The following is a 26,708-nucleotide window of genomic DNA, read 5'->3' as shown; positions in this document are numbered from 1 at the left end:
AACTGGTATACTGGTGTACTGGTAAAGTGGTGTACTGGTAAACTGGTAAACTGGTGTACTGGTGTACTGGTAAACTGGTATATACTGGTGTACTGGTGTACTGGAAAACTGGTGTACTGGTGTACTGGTAAACTGGTATATACTGGTGTACTGGTAAACTGGTAAACTGGTGTACTGGTGTACTGGTAAACTAGTAAACTGGTGTACTGGTGTACTGGTGTACTGGTATACTGGTGTACTGGTAAACTGGTGTACTGGTAAACTGATAAACTGGTAAAATGGTATACCGGTGTACTGGTAAACTGGTATACTGGTGTACTGGTAAGCTGGTATACTGGTGTACTGGTAAACTGGTGTACTGGTAAACTGGTGTACTGGTGTACTAGTAAACTGGTGTACTGGTAAACTGGTATACTGGTGTACTGGTAAAGTGGTGTACTGGTAAACTGGTAAACTGGTGTACTGGAAAACTGGTGTACTGGTGTACTGGTAAACTGGTATATACTGGTGTACTGGTAAACTGGTAAACTGGTGTACTGGTGTACTGGTGTACTGGTAAACTGGTGTACTGGTAAACTGATAAACTGGTAAAATGGTATACCGGTGTACTGGTAAACTGGTATACTGGTGTACTGGTAAACTGTTGTACTGGTAAACTGGTGTACTGGTGTGCTGGTATACTGGTGTACTGGTAAACTGGTGTACTGGTAAACTGGTGTACTGGTGTACTGGTAAACTGGTAAACTGGTCTACTGGTAAACTGGTGTACTGGTAAACTGGTAATCTAGTGTACTGGTAAACTGGTAAACTGGTATACTGGTAAACAGGTAAACTGGTGTACTGGTAAACTGGTGTACTGGTAAACTGGTAAACTGGTGTACTGGTAAATTGGTGTACTGGTAAACTGGTGTACTAATAAACTGGTGTACTGGTAAACTGGTATACTGATAAACTGGTGTACTGGTGTACTAGTAAACTGGTGTACTGGTAAACTGGTATACTGGTAAACTGGTGTACTGGTGTACTAGTAAACTGGTGTACTGGTAAACTGGTATACTGGTGTACTGGTAAGCTGGTATACTGGTGTACTGGTAAACTGGTGTACTAGTAAACTGGTGTACTGGTAAACTGGTATACTGGTGTACTGGTGTACTGGTAAACTGGTGTACTGGTAAAGTGGTGTACAGGTAAACTGGTAAACTGGTGTACTGGTGTACTGGTAAACTGGTGTACTGGTGTACTGGTATACTGGTATACTGGTGTACTGGTAAACTGGTAAATTGGTGTACTGGTGTACTGGTAAACTAGTAAACTGGTGTACTGGTGTACTGGTAAACTGATAAACTGGTAAAATGGTATACCGGTGTACTGGTAAACTGATGTACTGGTGTACTGGTAAACTGGTGTACTGGTGTACTGTTATTCTGGTATACTGGTGTACTGGTAAACTGGTAAACTGGTGTACTGGTGTACTGGTAAACTAGTAAACTGGTGTACTGGTGTACTGGTAAACTAGTAAACTGGTGTACTGGTGTACTGGTAAATTGATAAACTGGTACAATGGTATACCGGTGTACTGGTATACTGGTGTACTGGTAAACTGGTGTACTGATAAACTGGTAAACTGGTAAACTGATAAACTGGTAAAATGGTATACTGGTAAACTGGCAAACTGTTAAACTGGTGTACTGGTAAACTAGTATACTGGTGTACTGGTAAACTGGTGTACTGGTAAACTGGTATACTGGTAAACTGGCATACTGGTAAACTGGTATACTGGTGTACTGATAAACTGGTGTACTGGTAAACTGGTAAACTGGTATACTGGTACTGTTAAACTGGTGTACTGGTAAACTGATTAACTGGTGTACTGGTAAACCGGTGTACTGGAACACTGGTAAACTGGTGTACTGGTAAACTGGTAAACTGGTGTACTGGTGTACAGGTGTACTGGTAAACTAGTAAACTGGTAAAATGGTATACTGGTGTACTGGTAAACTGATGTACTGGTGTACTGGCATACAGATGTACTGGTATACTGGTAAACTGATAAACTGGTAAACTGGTGTACTGGTGTACTGGTAAACTGATGTACTGGTGTACTGGTAAATGGGTGTACTGGTAAACTGGTATACTGGTAAACTGGTGTACTGGTGTACTGTAAACTGGTACACTGGTAAACTGGTATACTGGTGTACTGGTGTACTGTTAAACTGGTGTACTGGTAAACTGGTATACTGGTGTACTGGTAAACTGGTGTACTGGTGTACTGGTATACTGGTGTACTGGTAAAATGGTGTACTGGTAAACTGGTGTACTGGTTAACTGGTGTACTGGTAAACTGGTGTACTGGTGTACTGGTAAACTGGTGTACTGGTAAACTGGTATACTGGTGTACTGGTAAACTAGTAAACTGGTGTACTGGTAAACTAGTAAACTGGTAAAATGGTATACCGGTGTACTGGTAAACTGATGTACTGGTGTACTGGAAAACTGATGTACTGGTGTACTGGTAAACTGGTGTACTGGTAAACTAGTAAACTGGTGTACTGGTAAACTAGTAAACTGGTGTACTGGTGTACTGGTAAACTAGTAAACTGGTGTACTGGTGTACTGGTAAACTGGTGTACTGGTAAACTGATAAACTGGTAAAATGGTATACCGGTGTACTGGTAAACTGATGTACTGGTGTACTGGCAAACTGATGTACTGGTGTACTGGTAAACTGGTGTACTGGTGTACTGGTAAACTAGTAAACTGGTGTACTGGTAAACTGGTGTACTGATAAACTGATAAACTGGTAAACTGGTGTACTGGTAAACTTGTGTACTGGTAAACTGGTATACTGGTGTACTGATAAACTGGTGTACTGGTGTACTGGTATACTGTTGTACTGGTGTACTGATAAACTGGTAAACTGATATACTGGTGTACTGATAAACTGGTATACTGGTAAACTGGCAAACTGTTAAACTGGTGTACTGGTAAACTGGTAAACTGGTATACTGGTGTACTGGTGTATTGGTAAACTGGTGTACTGGTAAACTGGTGTACTGGTAAACTGGTGTACTGGTACACTGGTAAACTGGTGTACTGGTAAACTGGTATACTGGTGTACTGTAAACTGGTGTACTGGTAAACTGGTGTACTGGTAAACTGGTAAACTAGTGTACTGGTAAACTGGTGTACTGGTGTACTGGTAAACTGGTGTACTGGTAAACTGGTAAACTGGTGTACTGGTGTATTGGTAAACTGGTATACTTGTGTACTGGTAAACTGGTGTACTGGTGTACTGGTAAACTAGTAAACTGGTGTACTGGTGTACTGGTAAACTAGAAAACTGGTGTACTGGTGTACTGGTAAACTGGTGTACTGGTAAACTGATAAAATGGTAAAATGGTAAACTGGTGTACTGGTAAACTGGTGTACTGTTGTACTGGTGTACTGGTAAACTAGTAAACTGGTGTACTGGTGTACTGGTAAACTGGTAAACTGGTAAACTGATAAACTGGTAAACTGGTATACTGGTAAACTGGCAAACTGTTAAACTGGTGTACTGGTAAACTGGTATACTGGTAAGCTGATGTACTGGTATACTGGTGTACTGGTAAACTGGTGTACTGGTAATCTGATGTACTGGTATACTGATAAACTGGTAAACTGATGTACTGGTATACTGGTAAACTGGTGTACTGGTAATCTGATGTACTGGTATACTGATAAACTGGTAAACTGATGTACTGGTAATCTGATGTACTGGTGTACTGATACACTGGTATACTGGTAAACTGGTGTACTGGTAAACTGGTGTACTGGTATAATTGTGTACTGGTAAACTGGTAAACTGGTGTACTGGTAAACTGGTATACTGGTGTACTGGTAAACTGGTGTACTGGTAAACTGGTGTACTGGTATAATGGTAAACTGGTGTATTGGTGTACTGGTGTACTGGTAAACTGGTGTACTGTAAACTGGTGTACTGGTATACTGGTGTACTGGTATAATGGTGTACTGGTGTACTGGTAAACTGGTGTACTGGTGTACTGGTAAACTGGTGTACTGGTAAACTGGTAAACTGGTGTACTGGTAAACTGGTGTACTGGTATAATGGTAAACTGGTGTACTGGTAAACTGGTGTACTGGAAAACTAGTGTACTGGTAAACTGGTGTACTGGTAAACTGGTAAACTGGTATACTGGTAAACTGGTGTACTGGTAAACTGGTGTACTGGTAAACTGGTATACTGGTGTACTGGTAAAGTGGTGTACTGGTGTACTAGGAAACTGGTGTACTGGTAAACTGGTATACTGGTGTACTGGTAAACTGGTGTACTGGTACACTGGTAAACTGGTATACTGGTGTACTGGTGTACTGGTAAACTGGTGTACTGGTAAACTGGTGTACTGGTAAACTGGTAAACTAGTGTACTGGTGTACTGGTAAACTGGTGTACTGGTAAACTAGTGTACTGGTAAACTGGTGTACTGGTAAATTGGTAAACTGGTGTACTGGTGTACTGGTAAACTGGTAAACAGGTGTACTGGTGTACTGGTAAACTAGTAAACTGGTGTACTGGTGTACTGGTAAACTGGTGTACTGGTAAACTGATAAACTGGTAAAATGGTGTACTGGTAAACTGATGTACCGGTGTACTGGTAAACTGATGTACTGGTGTACTGGTAAACTGGTGTACTGGTGTACTGGTAAACTAGTAAACTGGTGTACTGGTGTACTGATGTACTGGTGTACTGGTAAACTAGTAAACTGGTGTACTGGTAAACTGGTGTACTGGTAAACTGATAAACTGGTAAAATGGTATACCGGTGTACTGGTAAACTGATGTACCGGTGTACTGGCAAACTGATGTACTGGTGTACTGGTAAACTGGTGTACTGGTGTACTGGTGCACTGGTAAACTAGTAAACTGGTGTACTGGTGTACTGGTAAACTGGTGTACTGGTGTACTGATAAACTGGTCAACTGGTAAACTGATAAACTGGTAAAATGATATACTGGTAAACTGCCAAACTGTTAAACTGGTGTACTGGTAAACTGGTATACTGGTAAACTGGTAGACTGGTATACTGGTCAACTGGTGTACTGGTAAACTTGTGTACTGGTAAACTGGTATACTGGTGTACTGATAAACTGGTGTACTGATAAACGTAAGGTTATGTATATAACCCAGTTCTGTGAGTTATGGTGCGCTCAGCACCTGATTGATTGCACTGTACTTCACTTCGTGCACGAGCACTGAATACAAAATTCCACCATGTACCTTTACATCCCAACATTCATCTGACCACACCCCCTTCCGCTTGCCTTCATAAGCAGGTGTGTGGTCACCTACTCGCCTCCTTCCCAAACTTTCACCACAAGGCGAGATCAAGGGCCGCAGCGGCGTCCAGGTGCTGAGCGCACCATAACTCACAGAACTGGGTTATATACATAACCTTACGTTCTGTGTCGTTATGGCTTCGCTCAGCACCTGATTGCACAACAGGGGCTGAGCGGGAGCCATAGCCCGACAAATGTACCCCGCTGAGGCCCCCCACAACCATCAGACCGGGGAGGACCGAGCCCCCCCGACCCTCCCTAATGGAGGATACCCCCCTATTGGAGGTTCACGGGAGGGCGACGGATCCGACCGAGCGAAGAGGCACTCAAGCAACTCAACGCACAGGGTGAGCAGACCGTGACTTGACCCAACGACTACACACACGCACAACCCGCATGCCACCCGGGAACGAAAGGAAGGAACAACCTCGTTACTGCCCCCAAAATCACGGGGTCAAGAGCAAACCCAACCCCATGGCAAGGCCGTAGCAGCGGAGCGCGAAGGAAGACCCAGACCCACTGAAGGGACTGGATCCCCTGGAAAACGGGGGCCCGGAGAGGTCAATGACGCCAGGCATCAAGACCCCACCAGGTGGTCACTTAGTGACACCGCCCCCCACATCGCCAGCGTATTCGGATAAGGCCCCTCCAAGAGCGGGCCCTTTCCCCCCAATAGCACACCGCCTGGCACACTGACCCTGCAGAAAAGGCAGTCAGCATGGCCGTAAGCACTCAAAAGGTTAACCAACGGAAGCAGGCAGCGCACTGGGGAAACCAGGCAACAGGCTGTAACCTGAGCCTGGAGCACTGCGGACGAGACAGGCGCCAAAGGAGTCAGCTGAAAACAGCCCCCCCAGCAGAAGGGGCGTATGCTGGCGTTGTTGATCACCATGACGAAGCCTCCATAAAAAAAAAAACCACCCAGAGGGGTCGAGGCAGAGAAGGCTGACATGACATGTCTTTAAGCTGCTTCCTGCTTAAAGACAGCACTTGTGTACTGAGTGTGATCTCAGAGCCCTGTCACTGCTTAAAAGCAGAACCTCAGCCTCTCCTGGAATCACTCTGTACTACATTCTGTTGTGGAAGGACAGCTCATTCACTGAGAGACTTACACTGCATCAGGGTAAGACATTTTAAGTAATTTAGTAATATCTTTAAACTGAGACTTGATTGCTGACCTGACCAGCTGACTTGATTAAAGGGGCGTGTTTAAAGCGGCCATTTTGTTTCCTTAAGTGACCCATTAAGGGCCAGGTGTTAGACAGCACTAATTAGTGATAGGGATTTAAAGGCCTGCTGGCTTAGCGTCAGCGAAGCGTCAAGAAACGAAGAGGGACAAAGAGGAGTTTTCCTGGAGTTATCTGCTGAAGGATCCGCCGATCCACCTAGTGCTAAGTACACCCTAGTCCTATCTTTCACTCCACTCTGAAAAATCTCCCTTTCCCTCCCACTCTGCTATTTCTCTACTTCCTCCCTGCCACTCTTGACACCACAATGTGTCTCATATCCACAATCTGCTCCTCCAGAACAGATTCAACCCACCCACGGCAGTTTGCTAGCAACCCGGCTAATCTATCCTACCCTCCTACAGCCACTAATACACCTGTCACAGTACGGGGAGGCTTATGGAATTGTCAATCAGCAGTCAAGAAAGCTGACTTCATTACTGCCTACGCCCATAGTCAAAATCTGCAGCTCTTGGCCCTAACCCCCAATAACTCATCAACACCTGCAGCATTATCTACAAACTATAACTTCACTCACACACCTCGACCTTCCAGACGGGGTGGAGGCACTGGCCTCATGACATCTCCTTCATGGACTACAAACTTAACACCCCTCCCAGCACTGTCACTCTCCTCTTTTGAATATCATGCAGTATCTGTCTCTAATCCTTTCAATCTCACCATTGTTACACTCTACCGCCCTCCAGGTCCGCTCGATCACCTCACAGATGAGCTGGACATGCTTCTAAGCTCCTTACCGGAAGATGGTACCCCTCTCCTTCTATTGGGCGACTTCAACCTGCCTGACTCATCTCAGTCAGTCATAGTAGTCTCCCTCCTACAATCATTTGACCTGACTCCCACTGCCATGCCTCCCACCCACAAAGCAGGCAACTCCTTGGATCTCATATTTTCCCGTAACTCCAGCATCATTAACACCACGGTAACTCCCCTACATGTATCTGACCATTCCTTCATATCCTTCTCACTAACTCTCATGCTTAACCGAAAGGTCTTCACCCCAACTCAAACCGTCTCACTCAGACGCAACCTGCCCTCCCTATCCCCCTCCACCCTCTCCTCTGACATACTGTCCGCTCTACCTTTGAGTGACACCTTCTCTGCTCTCTCCACAGAGATGGCAACCTCCACCCTCCTCTCAGCCCTTGCAACCTCCTTCGACAAGCTCTGTCCCCTCGTTGAGAAACCTGCCCGCCGTTCCCCACCCAGTCCATGGCTGACAGATCCAGTGAGAGAACAAAGACAGGTCCTGAGAGCAGCTGAAAGGAAGTATAGAAAGTCACGCCTCACTGCTGACATCGACACATAACACAACCTCTTGTTAACATTCTCCAAAACCATTACTAATGCCAAAGCTTCTTTCTTTCACCATAGGATCGAGGCCTCTGCCAAGAATCTTCGCAAACTGCATGCTACCATGTCCTCCCTCCTCACTCCCCCCCCCACCCCCCCCTCCCTCATCTTTCTCTGCCGAAGACTTTGCGATCTTCTTTGAGGAAAGTGGAGAACATCCGCAGCTCCTTCTCCCAACCCCCACCCATTCCAAATGCTGAATCGAGAACCTCATCCTTCACTCTGTCATCTTTCTCTCCCATTACAGAAGCCGAGACCCTGACACTGGTAACGTCGAACCGTCCGACTACATGCCAGCTGGACCGGCTACCTTCCCCACTCCTCCAGACCATCAACTCCTCACTCAACTCGGGGGTGGTCCCCACCTCCCTAAAACAAGCCAGAGTCACGCCCCTCATAAAAAAACCATTCCTGAACCCTACCGTCATAGGCAACTACCGGTCACAGAGGCACTTCACTTAGCAAAAGCGAAAGGCCTCTCCTCTGTCCTGATTCTCCTAGATCTATCTGCAGCCTTCGACACAGTCAACCACCAGATCCTCCTCGCGGCCCTCGCAGGAATGGGAGTGGCTGGCTCTGCGCTGACATGGTTGTCATCATACCTCAATGACCGCTCCTACCAAGTGTCAGGGAGAGGGACCCTGTCGGCCACCCGCCCCCTGCGGACGGGTGTCCCCCAGGGCTCGGTTTTAGGACCCCTTCTCTTCTCCCTCTACACTAAATCACTGGGTAACATTATCACGTCTCATGGCTTTTCCTACCACTGTTATGCCGACGATACTCAACTCTTCCTCTCCTTCCCTCCCTCAGATATCCACGTCTCTGAGCGGATCTCGGCCTGTCTGTCCGACATCTCTGCCTGGATGACGACCAACCACCTCAAACTGAACCTAAGCAAAACAGAATTGCTCCACCTGCCGGCCAAATCCTCCCCCCTGACCGACCTTTCCATCACAGTCGAGAATGCAGCTGTGACCGCGTCCCCGACCGCCAAGAACCTTGGTGTTGTCCTCGACGACCAGTTGAACTTCTCTGCTCACATCGCAGCGACAACCAGAACCTGCCGATTCCTCCTGAGCAACGTCAGAAGGATCCGCCCCTTCCTGACAAAAGAAGCCACCCAACTCCTCGTCCAATCAACAGTCATCTCCCGCCTCGACTACTGCAACGCACTGCTCGCTGGCCTCCCGGCCAATGCCACTAAGCCTCTTCAACTCATTCAGAACGCAGCGGCCCGCCTGATCTCAAACCTACCGAAGTCGGCCCATGTCACCCCACTTCTTAGGGACCTGCACTGGCTCCCCATTGCTGCACGAATCCGCTTCAAGGCCCTCGACCTAGCATACCGTGCGGCAAAGGGAACTGCTCCCGCCTACCTCCGGTCAATGGTCTCTAACTACACACCCTCAAGACCCCTACGCTCTGCATCTTCTGGCCGCCTCAGACCTACTCCTATCCAAGCTCCGGGAGGGTCATCAAAGAGAAGTCGCCTATTCTCAATCCTTGCCCCACAATGGTGGAATGAACTACCCACCCCAGTTAGGACAGCCGAAACACGTCCAATCTTTCGCCGTCGACTAAAGACGCACTTCTTCAACCATTATCTGAATAAAAAATAAATAAAAAATAAAAAATTATCTAACCCTAACTAACCATACTGTCATGCACTTGTCCTAATAAACTAACCTACACTGTAGCACTCAACACTTTGATGAACATTGTTACTCAGCTGATAGAGTTGTGCCCTTCCTGATGGCGTGTCGTACAGAACTTGTAAGTCGCTTTGGATAAAAGCGTCAGCTAAATGACTAAATGTAAATGTAAATGTAAATGATTGGCAGACGTCATGAACGTGCAGGGGCACACTCAACCGGAGAACCCGGGAGTTGACACTGCTCCAACACACCAGGGAATCAACCACCCTGTCGTTACCATATGCGGGTTGTGTTTCCTATAAGCCCTCAAGAAAAAAGGGGTTATCCCAGGTCTACGGTATCAATGAAACTTTACTTCGGACCGGGCCCGGCGGCTCGGGAAGCACACAGGGTTACCAGAGAAGGTCCAGAAGACCACCCCAACAGCCCCCTCTCCGCCATGCGCGAGAGAGGTGCGAAGAAGAGAACCAGCCCCTTATGATAGTGCCAGGTACAAAAGAGTACCCAACAAGGGTCTCCATAACGCCTAACCTTGTGACACCCCGGGCCGACCGGCCTTCTTTCCCCTGAAAAAAGCCCAAGTCCCTCAGGGTACCAGAACAGCAGATCTGCATCCCGGGCGGACAAACGGGTTAACTGACCTGGACCAGCGTGACCAGAACCAGTCCCGTGCCCTAACCACGCCGACATGCCTACTCCGGAAGAAGGGGCAGATATGCGTGTCGATCAAAAAACATGAAAAGAGGGCGCCACCCAGACGGCCGGTGTGAACCGTGCGCGGTGGCCCACCCCAAGGGCGTGAAACCCCTCTACCTATGTCCTGATCTATTCCATTAACATCCCCCAGATATGAATGAGAATCCGTCGAGAACCAGTAACAGGTTCCCGGAAGAGGATAAACCTCCATCCCAGTTGCCTTATAAAAATGCTGTTTTACCAACAAGCAACCAAGGCGTACTAGTTGGTTAACCAACGGAAGCAGGCAGCGCACCGGGGAAAAACCAGGCAACAGGCTGTTAACCCTAGCCTGGAGACTGCGGACGAGACAGGCGCCAGAGGGGACAGCTGAACACAGCCGCCCCGGCGGAAGGCGCGTAAGCTGGCGTTGTTGCATGACCAAGCCTCCATTTAAAAAGCCCCCACCCAGGGGGTTGAGGCAGAGAAGGCTGACACGATTGGCAGACGTCATGAACGTGCAGGGGCACCCTCAACCGGGTAACCCGGGAGTTGACACTGCTCCAACACACCAGGGAATCAACCACCTTGGTGTTACCCAATGCAGTGGTTGTTCCTATAACCCCTCAAGAAAAAAACTCCAAAACACACCTGCGGGTATACACCGGCTATACCGCAGTACAAGTGTTTCAGTTTTCAAAAAAGGGTTAACCCAGGCCTACGGGTCGACAAAACATGACTTCGGACCGGGCCCGGCGATACGGGAAGCACAGGGTCACCGGAGGAGGTCAAAGACCACCCCAACAGGCCCCTCTTCGCCATGCGTGAGAGAGGAGCGAAAAAGAATGGAGAACCAGCCCCAAGCACACGTACTTGGTATTCCCAGGCGGTCTCCCAACCAAGTACTAACCAGGACCAACCTGTGTAGCGGCCGAGATCTGACGAGATCGAGCGTGTACAGGTTGGCATGGCCGTAAGCCATTACGACAGTGCTGAGTAAAAAATTTACCCAACCAGGGTCTCCATAGCGCTTAACCCTGTGACACCCGGACCGACCTGGCATTTTTCCCCCTGAAAAAAGCCCAAGTCCCTCAGGGTACCAGAACAGCAGATCTGCATCCCCGGCGGACAACAGGTTCAACTGATCCGGACCAGCGTGACCAGAACCAGTCCCGTGCCCTAACCACGCCGACATGCCTACTCCAGGAGAAGGGGCAGATATGCGTGTTGATCTTAAACATGAAAAGAAGGCGCCACCCAGACGTTCGGGCGAACCGCGCCCGGTGGCCCACCCCCAGGGCGTGAGACCCCTCTACATATGTTCAGATCCATTCCGTCATCATCCCCCAGATATGAACGAGAATCCGTCGACAACCAAACCAGGTCGTCGGATTTGGTCGTCGGAAGAGGAAAAACCTCCATCCCAGTTGCTTTATAAAAACGCCGTTTTAACCTCAAGCAACCAAGGCGTGCCAGTCAGTCGCCTGTTTACAGAACACCCCGAGCTAGCACTATACGTGCGTCGGGACACACCCACATCAATGAACAGGCTATTTAGACCTGTCATTGAATCCCCAAGGCGCCCAGGGGAACGACAAGAGGGGTGTGATACTTCCTAATTCCAACTCTTTTTAGTAGAAAAGAAGGAAGCACCAACAGTATGTATCCCAGTCTACACAGCCGGGGGTAAAATCTTTTCACATTTTTACATCCCACCACCCTCCCATAGGAAGGAGACGGGAATCCCCAGAGAGACTTCCCACGCGAGCTGTACAGATTGAAAAGAATATATTGCACCTTGAGCCATGTAAAAAATTGGTTTTAGGGCTCTCCGGGGAGGAGGCACTGAACCCATACACACTCAATAATCGAATTGAATCGAATACATACACAATAGAGTAGGACTCCTTCTAGAGGGTCCACTCACCTTGACAATCTGAGGAGGAGGCTCTGTACTCTGAAGGAGTCCCAACTCACAGAAGGCCCGAATAGGAGCTTGGTGAGGAGGAGCCCTGACCACACCCCGAAACAGATCCATCACATGGACCTGAACAGCACACGGAAGTCCTACCAACAGAGACGCGCACGGTGACGTACTCTATGGCGGGGGAATTTCTGCGGTGCACACGCCCAATATTCCAGGCCGTGGGACCAGGAAACTCCCCCCCCCCCCCCCCTCACCCTGTAACGTGCCGAACCCCAACGTGACAGGAACCTTGAAGGACAGGTGGGTTTACCCCTGACCAACAGAAAAAAGGGGGAGGAAAGGTTACCAGTTCACCCCTTTACGACCCCACACCCATGATACGATGTAATGACAAAAAGAGAGTATGACACAGTCATAGTCAGCTCTATGAAACGTCTGACAGCTTCACACAGCGCATGAGCTAACCTGCTATCTGATTTTTACTAAGGAAAAAACACAGAATAGAGAGGGCTCTCCAAGAGCCCCGGTACCAAACTTACACATGTGCTTCTGTGGCCAGTCCAACCCAGTTGTAGGTCACATGACACACACAACCCATCATCACCTACAAAAAATGGCAAAAACACTCTACAGAGGAACGCCGTTTTTCATAATGAGAGAATACATAATTCTCGATTAGTATCGGCCACAGGCCTTGCTAAGCACACACGAAAGCGACCAAACAATTTTTTCTTTTAGGAAAATAAAGTTTCTCCAGCAGTTTTAGCACAACCTCAGCAATCAAGCTAAGGGTTACATCGTATCCCTACCACACAGTGACACAATGTAGTGCAACAACATGTCTGAAAGGAGGATGAAGAAGTCGCCAGGGAACCGGGGGGAAACACAATCCTCCTACTTTACCCTTAATACGGCCAGTTAAAACAGGAAAACCTGTTAATATGTGAACACACTGTTCATTGTCATTACAGGCTGAGAAAAGAATCATTCTTTACTCATTTGTCACTAAGCATAGCTTTATAGGTTAGTTAACCCCCTTAGTTGTGAGTACACGGTACATATAAACACACATGATGTTTCTCAACACAACAAACCAGATCATTTTCACATCTGTAACAACAACCCGATTTGCATGGAGAAGCTAAATACCAGTGACAAGACAATTCACACATAACTCGCATCGTATCCTAAATGTAGTGCAGCAACACTCGTTTTGGAAAACATCGTTATTTACAAAACCTTTAGAAGGGAAAGCCAGAAGAAGTGTACAAGGTCTGGCCAAACCTTGCCTACCCGGAGCGTAGATCAACGAAGTGCAGTCTCAAGGCACCGTAGTAAACACAGCCGTTCTGTGTTGCCGACCCGGCCAGCGTCGCCGCTCCAACCCGTCGCTACGGTCCCCTTTGTTGACGCAGTCCTTGCCGTCCTGGCTCAGGGCAGGGTCGACGAACATCCTCTGTCAAAGATGACGTCGTAGTCAAGAGTGTTTAAAACATTTTATAATCAAAGCACGTTCAACAGAGTAGCATTAAGCTAACGGCCGCTCCAACCGTCGGTCGCTACCGCCCCTGCCCGCGAGACGCAGAGCGAACGGCGCACGCGACCAGAGGGGAGCTTCGAATCCCCCCCGCCTCTCCCCGTGAGGGAGAGGGGAGTTCGGAACCGCGGCGGCGCGCAAGGGGCCGGAGCCACCCCGTGCTGGGCCTCGGCCGATAGCAGCAAGCTAACGTTTCCTAGCCTAGCCAGGTAGGCCACCTAGTGATCACAGCAAGCCAGCGCCGCAGCTAACAGCTGACTGGCTAACAGTAGGCCACCACTAGCACGTAAGCTAAGCAGCGACAGCAGCAAGCTAACGTTTCCTAGCCTAGCCAGGTAGGCCACCTAGTGATCACAGCAGGCTAGCGCCGCAGCTAACAGCTGACTGGCTAACAGTAGGCCACCACTAGCACGTAAGCTAAGCAGCTATCACCTGAACTTGTACACAATGATATAACACTCACCCAGACAGGCCGCCGTTCTGAAACCCTCCTCACTTTTTAAGAGAAAAGAGAAACAAGATGTTAACACAGTTTTACAACGGTGATTTTACCAACACCCAACGGAGCCAGCACAATACCCAACTGGCCTGTGTAGCTGACTTTGAACACAGATCTTCCGCTAATGAACATCTATGCCCATATCTCCTCGTGAGGGAATACTCTCATTTGGATATGAAAGATGGGGCCTAACACGGTGACAGAGAGACATCCACTCGTCCAGAAAACACAGGGATCACCAGTGTTAATGGTCGTGGCCCACTAGTTAAACTATAATGGGCTTCAGACCAAGGTCTTCTGTCGCCTAGGAGGCTGAACAAAGGACCCTAGTCTGGGGCCGGTTTTCATAAACATTGTCAACTAGCCCCCATAGCACTAACAGACAAGTGGAGCTTGCCAGCAAAACATAACTCACCAAACCTGGAACCCACCGCTTCTCACAACAGCGGCGCGTCCTACAGCCCAGCTGTGTCTTTACCGCAACCAGCACACAGCAAGGACTGCAGTTGGAAAGGCATGTAGCGGCGCGAACTCCCAATACGAAAACCGGTGGAGGATTTTTAGAATGATCATCATCTTCCAGACACTCCAGTACGAAGACAATATCGCCGTATTTTCTCGAAAATAGTGAGAGAGAAAATAAAGATATGATGTCAACGTATCCTTGTTTTCCAACTCTTCTCCTACCATCACATCACTTCAAGTGGGGATCTACCGAGGCACTTCCTTGTGGTGAAAGCGAGAAGGAGGCGAGTGGGTGGCCCCACCCCTGCTTATATGGGTAAGCTGATAGGGGTGTGGTCAGACAAATATTGGGATTAAAGGTACACTGTGGTCTTTATTCAGTGCGTGTACACGTGTGCGAGGACAGTGCAGAGAGTGACGCCGAGCGAGAGCTATACGATACAGAACTGTGAACAGGGTTTACAACAAAACCAAGTCACATGTGTGTGTGAATCCTACACCCGCATCCATGTTGAACATAGAAAAACACTGATAGAGAGAGCGAGAACGGCTGAGTCGTGGTACGTGTTCATACGAGCATTACTGCAACTAACACAACAGTGTTGTAGCTCAACATTACTTGTGTAAGCAACAGAACATACAACTAGCCTCTACCTTCATGTGGAGCCTCAGGCAGAGGTAAAAAACCTTTCCATAACCGAGTATAGGCTGCAGACCTTGCTTAAGCTCATAACACGAACGTAACCCTCCTATCAACGCATACTAGTGAAGATTCACACTTTGCAACCCCATCATATGTTTGGTGAAGAAACACACAGTTTGTTAACAAAAAATACAGTCCCCCTTTAGAGGGGACTTTTTATTTCTGAACAAAAGTATATGGGAGGGCCGGGGTGGGGTAAACAGAGGGGACCGCAGGGGAAAAAAGTCACTGGGTCTAGCGGCGCCTGCCGCCTCGAGCCGCTCGGGATTTGCCACCCCGGGGAGCCCCGGAGGGACGGTAGACAATTGGCGGCTGGTCTCGACGATCCCTACCGTCTCCTCCTCCTAACGGCTCCCACACCACCTCCGGACAGAGGAGCGCGGCCATCGGCCTATCAAGCCGTGGCACGCCCTCTCTCATACCGTCGACCAAACCCGCCACCCGCGTAACTTGTACGTAGGCGGGGGTGAGGCCTATGATGTGGGACACCACCTGGCCCTGACGAACATAGGCCCCCATTGAGGGGAAAAATGGGTAGACAACGTCCACCCCTCTCACCGGGCAACGCTGCCATAGATGACCTATTAGATCATCAGGGACAGGAACAGGCAGTGGCTGCGGCAGCGGCACACCGTTTGCGACTGCCGCCACCGCCATAAGCTCGGGAAACAAAGCCTGCAGTTCCCCCTGCAGACTTTCCTCCACCGAGCCCGCATCCCTCACATACAGCAGGCTTCCACTGGTCAAGGAGCCACATTCCGATGTGGCTGATAGCAGGGCATCTTGCCGACGAGTCAGAGGTTCTTCTCCAACATCTTCAAACAAGGCGCCCCAAGGAGACATTTCACCCCCCTCCAGTGTTACCTGGACAGGCGGGATACCTGTCTCCACCGGGCCTTCAAATAAGAACCCGTCCGCCTCTACCATGTAATCCTCTGTTTCCATCGGGCATGTAGAGACCGACGCATCCTCACTGGGCTCCAGCAACTCACCAAACCCGGGCCGTTCGCGTCTGCAAGCCACCATCTTGCGACGGGAGCGAGCCGACGCAAAAAGTTTGCGTCTCAAATCCCCGGGAACCAAAGGAACCGTCGCTCAACAGCGGACAATTCCCCGGAAAAAGAAGAACCAGAGCCAGGACCAGGCCATCGCATAGGCGACGGCACCGGTGCACCAGCTCCTTGGAGAGGCAAACTACCCATCGGACGCCTACCGGGCGTGGCTGTTAACCACGAGAGAGGCAACAGCCAGGACGCACGACGGAGGCGGAAATGGAGAACCGCTGGTGGAGAGTGGCTCTGCGAACACGACTCTCCGGAGTAGACATTATGACTTAGGTTTTTCTATCGAATATTTATGAGAGAAGAAAAAAATAAGCACAATGTAAACACGTCTCAACTTTCTTCAGCTAACAACCTCGTCAAGTGGGGATCTACCGAAGGCACTTCCTTGTGGTGGAAGTGAAGAAGGAGGCGAGTAGGTGACCACACACCTGCTTATGAAGGTAAGCGGAAGGGGGTGTGGTCAGACGAATGTTGGGATGTAAAGGTACATGGTGGAATTTTTTATTCAGAGCTAGTGCACGAAGTGAAGTACAGTGCAATCAATCAGGTGCTGAGCGAAGCCATAACGACACAGAACTGGTAAACTGGTAAACTGATAAACTGGTAAAATGGTATACTGGTAAACTGGCAAACTGTTAAACTGGTGTACTTGTAAACTGGTAAACTAGTATACTGGTGTACTGGTGTATTGGTAAACTGCTGTACTGGTAAACTGGTGTACTGGTAAACTGGTAAACTGGTGTACTGGTAAACTGGTGTACTGGTACACTGGTCAACTGGTGTACTGGTAAACTGGTATACTGGTGTACTGGTAAACTGGTGTACTGGTAAACTGGTAAACTAGTGTACTGGTGTACGGGTAAACTGGTGTACTGGTGTACTGGTAAACTGGTGTACTGGTAAACTGGTGTACTGGTAAACTGGTAAACTGGTGTACTGGTAAACTGGTATACTGGTGTACTGGTAAACTGGTGTACTGGTAAACTAGTAAACTGGTGTACTGGTGTTCTGGTGTACTGGTGTACTGGTAAACTAGTAAACTGGTGTACTGGTGTACTGGTAAACTGGTGTACTGGTAAACTGGTGTACTGGTGTACTGGTAACTAGTAAACTGGTGTACTGGTGTACTGGTGTACTGGTAAACTGGTAAACTGATAAACTGGTAAAATGGTATACTGGTAAACTGGCAAACTGTTAAACTGGTGTACTGGTAAACTGGTATACTGGTAAACTGATGTACTGGTATACTGGCAAACTGGTAAACTGGTAATCTGATGTACTGGTATACTGATAAACTGGTAAACTGATGCACTGGTATACTGGTAAACTGGTGTACTGGTAATCTGATGTAATGGTATACTGCTAAACTGGTAAACTGATGTACTGGTAATCTGATGTACTGGTGTACTGATAAACTGGTATACTGGTAAACTGGTGTACTGGTAAACTGGTGTACTGGTATAATGGTGTACTGGTAAACTGGTAAACTTGTGTACTGGTAAACTGGTGTACTGGTATAATGGTAAACTGGTGTACTGGTGTACTGGTAAACTGGTGTACTGGTATACTGGTGTACTGGTATAATGGTAAACTGGTGTACTGGTAAACTGGTAAACTGGTGTACTGGTAAACTGGTGTACTGGTATAATGGTAAACTGGTGTACTGGTAAACTGGTGTACTGGTAAACTGGTGTACTGGTAAACTGGTGTACTGGTAAACTGGTGTACTGGTAAACTGGTGTACTGGTGCACTGGTAAACTGGTAAACTGGTGTACTGGTGTACTGGTAAACTGGTAAACTGGTAAACTGGTGTACTGGTGTACTGGTGTACTGGTAAACTGGTAAACTGGTAAACTGGTGTACTGGTGTACTGGTGTACTGGTAAACTGGTGTACTTGTGTACTGGTGTACTGGTAAACTGGTAAACTGGTGTACTGGTGTACTGGAAAACTGGTGTACTGGTAAGCTGGTGTACTGGTAAACTGGTGTACTGGTAAACTGGTGTACTGGTAAGCTGGTGTACTGCTGTACTGGTAAACCTGTTGTACTGGTGTACTGGTAAACTGGTAAACTGGTGTACTGGTAAACTGGTGTACTGGTAAACTGGTGTACTGGTGTACTGGTAAACTGGTAAACTGGTGTACTGGTGTACTGGTGTACTGGTGTACTGGTAAACTGGTAAACTGGTGTACTGATGTACTGGTAAACTGGTAAACTGGTGTACTGGTAAACTGGTGTACTGGTACACTGGTCAACTGGTGTACTGGTAAACTGGTATACTGGTGTACTGGTAAACTGGTGTACTGGTAAACTGGTAAACTAGTGTACTGGTGTACTGGTAAACTGGTGTACTGGTGTACTGGTAAACTGGTGTACTGGTAAACTGGTGTACTGGTAAACTGGTATACTGGTGTACTGGTAAACTGGTGTACTGGTAAACTAGTACACTGGTGTACTGGTGTTCTGGTGTACTGGTAAACTAGTAAACTGGTGTACTGGTGTACTGGTGTACTGGTAAACTGGTGTACTGGTAAACTGATAAACTGGTAAAATGGTAAACTGGTGTACTGGTAACCTGGTGTACTGGTGTACTGGTAACTAGTAAACTGGTGTACTGGTGTACTGGTGTACTGGTAAACTGGTAAACTGATAAACTGGTAAAATGGTATACTGGTAAACTGGCAAACTGTTAAACTGGTGTAATGGTAAACTGGTATACTGGTAAACTGATGTACTGGTATACTGGCAAACTGTTAAACTGGTGTACTGGTAATCTGATGTACTGGTATACTGATAAACTGGTAATCTGATGCACTGGTATACTGGTAAACTGGTGTACTGGTAATCTGATGTACTGGTATACTGATAAACTGGTAAACTGGTAAACTGATGTACTGGTAATCTGATGTACTGGTGTACTGATAAACTGGTATACTGGTAAACTGGTGTACTGGTAAACTGGTGTACTGGTATAATGGTGTACTGATAAACTGGTAAACTGGTGTACTGGTATAATGGTAAACTGGTGTACTGGTGTACTGGTAAACTGGTGTACTGGTATACTGGTGTACTGGTATAATGCTAAACTGGTGTACTGGTAAACTGGTGTACTCGTAAACTGGTGTACTGGTATCATGGTAAACTGGTGTACTGGTAAACTGGTGTACTGGTGTACTGGTAAACTGGTGTACTGGTAAACTGGTGTACTGGTAAACTGGTGTACTGGTGCACTGGTAAACTGGTAAACTGGTGTACTGGTGTACTGGTAAACTGGTAAACTGGTAAACTGGTGTACTGGTGTACTGGTGTACTGGTGTACTGGTAAACTGGTAAACTGGTAAACTGGTGTACTGGTGTACTGGTGTACTGGTAAACTGGTGTACTGGTGTACTGGTAAACTGGTAAACTGGTGTACTGGTGTACTGGAAAACTGGTGTACTGGTAAACTGGTGTACTGGTAAACTGGTAAACTGGTGTACTGGTAAACTGGTGTACTGGTAAACTGGTAAACTAGTGTACTGGTGTACTGGTAAACTGGTGTACTGGTGTACTGGTAAACTGGTGTACTGGTAAACTGGTAAACTGGTGTACTGGTAAACTGGTATACTGGTGTACTGGTAAACTGGTGTACTGGTAAATTAGTAAACTGGTGTACTGGTGTTCTGGTGTACCGGTGTACTGGTAAACTAGTAAACTGGTGTACTGGTGTACTGGTGTACTGGTAAACTGGTGTACTGGTAAACTGATAAACTGGTAAAATGGTAAACTGGTGTACTGGTAACCTGGTGTACTGGTGTACTGGTAACTAGTAAACTGGTGTACTGGTGTACTGGTGTACTGGTAAACTGGTAAACTGGTAAACTGGTGTACTGATGTACTGGTAAACTGGTAAACTGGTGTACTGGTAAACTGGTAAACTGGTGTACTGGTAAACTGGTGTACTGGTAAACTGGTGTACTGGTGTACTGGTAAACTGGTAAACTGGTAAACTGGTGTACTGGTGTACTGGTGTACTGGTAAACTGGTAAACTGGTAAACTGGTGTACTGATGTACTGGTAAACTGGTAAACTGGTGTACTGGTAAACTGGTGTACTGGTACACTGGTCAACTGGTTTACTGGTAAACTGGTATACTGGTGTACTGGTAAACTGCTGTACTGGTAAACTGGTGTACTGGTAAACTGGTGTACTGGTAAACTGGTAAACTAGTGTACTGGTGTACTGGTAAACTGGTGTACTGGTAAACTGGTGTACTGGTAAACTGGTGTACTGGTAAACTGGTAAACTGGTGTACTGGTAAACTGGTATACTGGTGTACTGGTAAACTGGTTTACTGGTCAACTAGTAAACTGGTGTACTGGTGTTCTGGTGTACTGGTGTACTGGTAAACTAGTAAACTGGTGTACTGGTGTACTGGTGTACTGGTAAACTGGTGTACTGGTAAACTGATAAACTGGTAAAATGGTAAACTGGTGTACTGGTAACCTGGTGTACTGGTGTACTGGTAACTAGTAAACTGGTGTACTGGTGTACTGGTAAACTGGTAAACTGATAAACTGGTAAAATTGTATACTGGTAAACTGGCAAACTGTTAAACTGGTGTACTGGTAAACTGGTATACTGGTAAACTGATGTACTGGTATACTGGCAAACTGTTAAACTGGTGTACTGGTAATCTGATGTACTGGTATACTGATAAACTGGTAAACTGATGCACTGGTATACTGGTAAACTGGTGTACTGGTAATCTGATGTACTGGTATACTGATAAACTGGTAAACTGGTAAACTGATGTACTGGTAATCTGATGTACTGGTGTACTGATAAACTGGTATACTGGTAAACTGGTGTACTGGTAAACTGGTGTACTGGTATAATGGTGTACTGGTAAACTGGCAAACTGTTAAACTGGTGTACTGGTAAACTGGTATACTGGTATACTGATGTACTGGTATACTGGCAAACTGTTAAACTGGTGTACTGGTAATCTGATGTACTGGTATACTGATAAACTGGTAAACTGATGCACTGGTATACTGGTAAACTGGTGTACTGGTAATCTGATGTACTGGTATACTGATAAACTGGTAAACTGGTAAACTGATGTACTGGTAATCTGATGTACTGGTGTACTGATAAACTGGTATACTGGTAAACTGGTGTACTGGTAAACTGGTGTACTGGTATAATGGTGTACTGGTAACTGGTAAACTGGTGTACTGGTAAATTGGTGTACTGGTATAATGGTAAACTGGTGTACTGGTGTACTGGTAAACTGGTGTACTGGTATACTGGTGTACTGGTATAATGGTAAACTGGTGTACTGGTAAACTGGTAAACTTGTGTACTGGTAAACTGGTGTACTGGTATAATGGTAAACTGGTGTACTGGTAAACTGGTGTACTGGTGTACTGGTAAACTGGTGTACTGGTAAACTGGTGTACTGGTAAACTGGTGTACTGGTAAACTGGTGTACTGGTGCACTGGTAAACTGGTAAACTGGTGTACTGGTGTACTGGTAAACTGGTAAACTGGTGTACTGGTGTACTGGTGTACTGGTGTACTGGTAAACTGGTAAACTGGTGTACTGGTAAACTGGTGTACTGGTGTACTGGTGTACTGGTAAACTGGTAAACTGGTGTACTGGTGTACTGTAAAACTGGTGTACTGGTAAGCTGGTGTACTGGTAAACTGGTGTACTGGTAAACTGGTGTACTGGTAAGCTGGTGTACTGCTGTACTGGTAAACCTGTTGTACTGGTGTACTGGTAAACTGGTAAACTGGTGTACTGGTAAACTGGTGTACTGGTAAACTGGTGTACTGGTGTACTGGTAAACTGGTAAACTGGTAAACTGGTGTACTGGTGTACTGGTGTACTGGTAAACTGGTAAACTGGTAAACTGGTGTACTGATGTACTGGTAAACTGGTAAACTGGTGTACTGGTAAACTGGTAAACTGGTGTACTGGTAAACTGGTGTACTGGTAAACTGGTGTACTGGTGTACTGGTAAACTGGTAAACTGGTAAACTGGTGTACTGGTGTACTGGTGTACTGGTAAACTGGTAAACTGGTAAACTGGTGTACTGATGTACTGGTAAACTGGTAAACTGGTGTACTGGTAAACTGGTGTACTGGTACACTGGTCAACTGGTTTACTGGTAAACTGGTATACTGGTGTACTGGTGTACTGGTAAACTGGTTTACTGGTAAACTAGTAAACTGGTGTACTGGTGTTCTGGTGTACTGGTGTACTGGTAAACTAGTAAACTGGTGTACTGGTGTACTGGTGTACTGGTAAACTGGTGTACTGGTAAACTGATAAACTGGTAAAATGGTAAACTGGTGTACTGGTAACCTGGTGTACTGGTGTACTGGTAACTAGTAAACTGGTGTACTGGTGTACTGGTAAACTGGTAAACTGATAAACTGGTAAAATTGTATACTGGTAAACTGGCAAACTGTTAAACTGGTGTACTGGTAAACTGGTATACTGGTAAACTGATGTACTGGTATACTGGCAAACTGTTAAACTGGTGTACTGGTAATCTGATGTACTGGTATACTGATAAACTGGTAAACTGATGCACTGGTATACTGGTAAACTGGTGTACTGGTAATCTGATGTACTGGTATACTGATAAACTGGTAAACTGGTAAACTGATGTACTGGTAATCTGATGTACTGGTGTACTGATAAACTGGTATACTGGTAAACTGGTGTACTGGTAAACTGGTGTACTGGTATAATGGTGTACTGATAAACTGGTAAACTGGTGTACTGGTATAATGGTAAACTGGTGTACTGGTGTACTGGTAAACTGGTGTACTGGTATACTGGTGTACTGGTATAATGGTAAACTGGTGTACTGGTAAACTGGTAAACTGGTGTACTGGTAAACTGGAGTACTGGTATAATGGTAAACTGGTGTACTGGTAAACTGGTGTACTGGTGTACTGATAAACTGGTGTACTGGTAAACTGGTGTACTGGTGCACTGGCAAACTGGTAAACTGGTGTACTGGTTTACTGGTAAACTGGTAAACTGGTGTACTGGTGTACTGGTGTACTGGTAAACTGGTAAACTGGTAAACTGGTAAACTGGTGTACTGGTGTACTGGTAAACTGGTAAACTGGTGTACTGGTGTACTGGTGTACTGGTAAACTGGTAAACTGGTAAACTGGTGTACTGGAAAACTGGTGTACTGGTAAGCTGGTGTACTGGTAAACTGGTGTACTGGTAAACTGGTGTACTGGTAAGCTGGTGTACTGCTGTACTGGTAAACCTGTTGTACTGGTGTACTGGTAAACTGGTAAACTGGTGTACTGGTAAACTGGTGTACTGGTAAACTGGTAAACTGGTGTACTGGTGTACTGGTGTACTGGTGTACTGGTAAACTGGTAAACTGGTAAACTGGTGTACTGATGTACTGGTAAACTGGTAAACTGGTGTACTGGTAAACTGGTGTACTGGTAAGCTGGTGTACTGCTGTACTGGTAAACATGTTGTACTGGTAAACTGGTGTACTGGTAAACTGGTATACTGGTAAACTGGTGTAGTGGTGAACTGGTGTACTGGTATACTGGTGTACTGGTAAACTGGTGTACTGGTAAGCTGGTGTACTGGTAAACTGGTGAACTGGTAAACTGGTGTACTTGTAAACTGGTGTACTGGTATACTGGTAAAATGGTAACGTGGTATACTGATAAAGTGTTGTACCGGTGTACTGGTATACTGGGGTGGATAGGTATTTTAAATTGATTTATATTTCAGGCACATGCTCTCATCCAAAGTGACTTTGACTTTAACCTCTTAACAATCGCCCCCAAAAGTGGCCATTTTAGTTTTCGTTTTTGAGGACTGCATACTTTTTGCGCAAACAAAAATCCTATACTTTATACTTATAGCACATGCATGAGCCTGGTCTCTTTTGAAAGATGACATTCTGATACAATAAATAGTGCTAATGAAATAGAGTAACATAGGTCTGAACTTGAGTTGTAGAAAAACTTGTTACTCACGTTTTTCTGTAGTAGTTAGTAGTCCAGAAGTAGTATTTCCAAAAAACACCCTGGGTCCATAGCCTGAAGTCTTGTGTAATACATGTCCAAATTTCATAAAAATCTGTTTAGAAATTAGTGATTAGAAGCGGTTTTGGTAAAGAGTGAGAGAGCTCAGAAAACGATTTTCTCATTGACTTCAATGCATTCGATGGAGAATTCTATTCCTGTTTTGGCTGGTGACTTTTTACCTAGATCCCTGATTCGCTCATTCCCCATTGTTTACAACCCTGTCCAATAATGTTTGAGATCGCCAAATGATTGACGGAGGTAGAGGCTCAAGAGTCTGGAGTGGTATTTGAAAAAATAAAAAGTCTGCCGTCTACTTCGGCGCACGCCTCACATATCGGCATGTAATAGGGCTTTAATTCGATATATACATTGTATTAAAAAATATGCACACCCGAACCGCTAGGGGTCGCCAATGTGCCGGTGGGAAAATTGTCCTCAAGAGGGCCCACATGTGGGCCGTTGCATGCTAACATGTCAAACAGTAAAATTACCTCGAATTATTGCGTCACTAACATAACAAGTCGCAAAAAGTACTGAGGGTAAATAAAATGTCTAGCTAATGGAAAAAAAAAGAAAGAAAAAACAGCTGGCAAAGTTTTTATTTTTTTATTTGTTTATTTATTTATTCATTCCCACCATGTATGATCTGACATTAAGTTGAAATACACATTTATAACCTAAACTTGATGTCAAACGCAAGGTTGTTCCAACATAACAAGAGTGGCCTACAGTACAGTCCTCTCCTCTCTTCTCCCCTCTCTCCTCTCTTCTCCCCTCTCCTTTCCTCTCTTCTCCTCTCATCTCCTCTCTTCTCCCCCTCTCCTCTCCTATCCCCTCTCCTTTCCTCTCTCCTCCCCTCTCCTCTCCTATCCTGTCTCCTCTCCTCTCTTCTCCCTCCTCTCCTCCCCTCTCCTCTCATCTCTCCTTTCCACCCTCCCATTGCAGCTGCAGACTGCTGGGCTCTTGTGGAGTGTGATTATCAGCAGCACAGAGCATCCTGCCATTGATGACCAATTAGAGACCTTCTGTTCAACGAGTGTCAGCTGGACTATACCTGTCAAGTCCTACATTCAGGCTCAGTCCACAAGTCTCTTCCATCGGTGGTCTCCCTCCCCTCTCCACTGCTCTCTCTCTCCTGCTTTCTTTCTCTCTCTGTTCCCGACTGTATCCACATGGTCTCTCTCTCTCTCTGCTGCTCTCTCTCTCTCCCTCTTTCTCCCTATCCTACTCTCTCTCTGTTCCCCACTGTATCCACATGTGGTCTCTCTCTCCTTATCTCCCCCCCTCCTCCTCCTCCTCCTCCTCCTCCTCCTCCCCCTCCTCCTCCTCCTCCTCCTCCTCCTCCTCCTCTCAAACTCCAGAGCTCCTCTCCCTGCTGACCCCTCCTCATGTTTTTAATCAAGCTAATGGAGCAGCTGATATTCTATTGATCTCTCTATCCACTGGCTTTCCCTCCTGAATGGACAGGCCGTTCCATGCCATACATCCACAGCACTTTTTAATTTGTTTTTCCACTCCCCTTCTACCCTTTCAGATGAGCGCAAAGCAAAGAAATATCCCCCTTCCCTCAAAAAATATAAATTAGCAAACAAATATCCATCATGGTTGCATTTTTCCAGCTCAACTTGCCAACCCCCCCCCCCCCCCCCCTTGCCAGCCCCGTAACCTCTGAGTGGCTTAGCTCTTGACCTGTGAAGAGAAGGCTTATACCCCCCCCCCCCCCCCCCCCCTCGCTGCTAATCTGGAAAGTCGGGCCACCCGTCCCGCCACGCACGCCCGGTACGAGGGGCCAGCGGGGCCAATTCAAATCTCCTGTAACAAATCAAATGGCTCCGAGCCAAGTGTCATAGGAAACAGACGGGTGATGACACTAAGAATCAATTCCCCCACAATGCACCTGTCAGGGAGCCATCAGTAAGACGCAAGCATTTTCTCCCCCACTGGCTGACACAGCAACTACGTGTTAATATAATATATAACGCATATTACACATTCACTATATACTATATTAAATATATTACACATTCACTATACTATATTTAATATATTACATGTTCACTATATTAAAATATTACACATTCACTATATACTATATTAAATATATTACACATTCACTATACTATATTTAATATATTACATGTTCACTATATTAAAATATTACACATTCACTATATA

This window comes from Notolepis coatsorum (assembly GCF_963971535.1).
Source record: "Notolepis coatsorum genome assembly, chromosome: 2".
Lineage (NCBI taxonomy): Eukaryota > Metazoa > Chordata > Actinopteri > Aulopiformes > Paralepididae > Notolepis > Notolepis coatsorum.
This window is presented reverse-complemented; position numbering follows the sequence as displayed.